The following is a 2,609-nucleotide window of genomic DNA, read 5'->3' as shown; positions in this document are numbered from 1 at the left end:
GGCGCCTGTGGAGGAGGAAGGGCACAGGGTGTCACGGTTCATAAATCCTATGTCTCGTCCTTGTCTCGTGTTCTGTTGTTGTGTGTGTGTGAGTGCTGATTGTGTGGGCGTGCCGGCTCATTAGTGCTCATCAGCGTTCCAGCTCATCATCCCCGTCACCAGCTGCAGCTCATCTCATCACCCTATACACGAATCCGACGAGCGTTCTGTGTAGGCTGCCATCTTGTAGTGACGCCATTACTGAGCTGTTACTGGTATGTAAACAAACCTCCGTGATAACGCACCCCCGATGACAGCTACAGCCAGGCAGTATGACTTGTTGGGTTGATGATGTTAGACAGTGGCCTCCAGTCACAGATGAAGGTACAAACGATCTTACAGATTATTTATGAAAATAGCTTGGCAATAATTATGCTAGCTAGGCTAGCTAATGAGGAAACTATAAAAAGATCTGTCCATTTGGCAACAATAAATAAATGAATGATATCAAATAAACGAATTCATGTTTTTCATTTGTGACCATTATTTACGCGCCCCTTCTGTTGTTTTCAAGGTATTCAAGAGTATTTTCTCCTTCGCCTGGCATCTGATGATCAACAAAATGCCAACTACAGGTCACTGATAGAGGGTCAAAATTATCTGAGCTCCGGATAGGTTGGTCAAATAATGCACACTCTACCAGATGATAAACACATAGTTCTAAAAGGACCTGTCCGATTTTTACAGACCATTAACAACATACTGTACAAATAACTCTGCAGAGGAAGAATAGGAAAGTTGTAGATGTAACGTTAGTGACAGTCGTAAATCGCGGGCTGTTTATTCCAGTGGATGCAACCAAAGCAATAGGAGGCAATGGCGCAATGCTACCCAGCAACAGCTCAGTTATGGCGCCCGCTTACTTCCGGTAGTTTCGCCGGATTCGTCTATATATACTCACCACTTTCTCATCTCCTTTGTCAGATCGTTGTTTGTGGTGTCCTGGTGTGTTTTCCAGTCTGCGTTCGAGTCTTGTGCCTTCCGTGTTCCTGTTCGTGTTCCTGTGGATTTACTTTGGATTATCTCACCTCTGGACTCACCTCATCGCACTGCTGCACCTTCACCACCGGGTTTCATCTGGCAATCGGGGTCCCTGCGCCGCTAGCCTGTTCTCTGGACGTTACGTCAATTATATCACAATAAAAGAGTTTACTTGCATCTTGCTTCCTTCCATCATTTCATGACACAGGGGGGAGAGAAAAGCAAGAGGATAGGGACAATAAAAGAGTTTACTTGCATCTTGCTTCCTTCCATCATTTCATGACACAGGGGGGAGAGAAAAGCAAGAGGATAGGGTCAATTTACAGACCCTCAGAGGGAAGGATCGTTCAATTGTGCAGGGAGCGACTGTGATGGATCACCTCCCTCAAATCCTGCTTCCTTTTCCTCGGGTCGTGCCCTCTCCACAACCTACTCCTCTGAGAGGGAGGAGGAGGGGTACCAGGAGGCGACGTTAGCCCTCTGCTCCTGTCTGCGGTTCTCAAACCGGGACAGGCCAGGACCCCCTGGCTGCCTGGGCACAGGCTGGGATCAGCTACTGGGCACAGATCCTTGTTACTCTTCCCTCGCGAAGATGGGCATATGAGAGCAGAGCGTCCTTCAAGGGAGGCGCCCACAGTGCATGCAAACAACTCTCTCAAGAACTGAGCATGCGTGCTCTTCGCCCAGACAAATTGTCTACTTGCATCAAATCGCATTAAACAACATTTATTTTAGGTTTGTCAAGACAATTCACCTGTGCAGTCCTGAACGCGCATCTCAGAACTGTTTTTATGGAAATCGGAGCTTCTAACAGCAGCTTCATTGAAATGATTGCCAATTTGGATCTTTCATTTATATATTATATAGGCAGCACTTCCTTTACTAGAGCCGCCATATGTGAAAAAGGCCTCAAGCGTTACTCTGACAGGACTGATTTCCTCTTCCTATTGGGTGTGACGTCTCTCAGTGTCTCCATCGCTTATGAAGGTCACGTGATCAACACTGTGATGCTGAAGTCTCACTTACTAAAGAGGAAACGTTTTTTTTTTTTAGAGACGTGATGCATTCAAGAAGAACAAGGCCGCTGATAAAAAAAATGCTTTAGAAGTTCTCATGATAAAAACATTCAGATGAATCAATTCTGTTTCATCAGTGTGTTTTAAGTTATTTGTTTATTTAACACTTCAGGTTGCTATTAATAAATCAGTAAATTGGAGGTTTATCAAGCGCACAGTTGGCGATGCTAGCGATGAAATGTGTGTTTTGACGTCACTGCTACTGCAATACCTTCCAGTGTTTTACAAGCTAGGATAGTTGGTCTGCATATGCAAATTAAAGAAAAGTTATTCAAGCAATTTTTTTCTCTGTTTCTTAAGAACAGGTTCCTTGTCATTACTATCTATAAGCAACTGATTAAATATAGATATTCCCAAGTTTGAAAACATGGACTGATATAAAGTTTCTCTCAGTTTAATGTTTATGCCTTAGTCTAATGTTGTCTGATAAACTCTTCCTCTGCTCGATCTGCACTAGTTGAGGTGTCATTAGCTCATATTAAAATATAATGTGTTAATCACGTGTCATTCAGT

The sequence above is a fragment of the Scardinius erythrophthalmus genome (genome assembly GCF_964197995.2).
Source record: "Scardinius erythrophthalmus genome assembly, chromosome: 3".
Classification (NCBI taxonomy): domain Eukaryota; kingdom Metazoa; phylum Chordata; class Actinopteri; order Cypriniformes; family Leuciscidae; genus Scardinius; species Scardinius erythrophthalmus.
The sequence above is the reverse complement of the archived record's forward strand: the minus strand, read 5'-3'. Positions refer to the sequence as shown.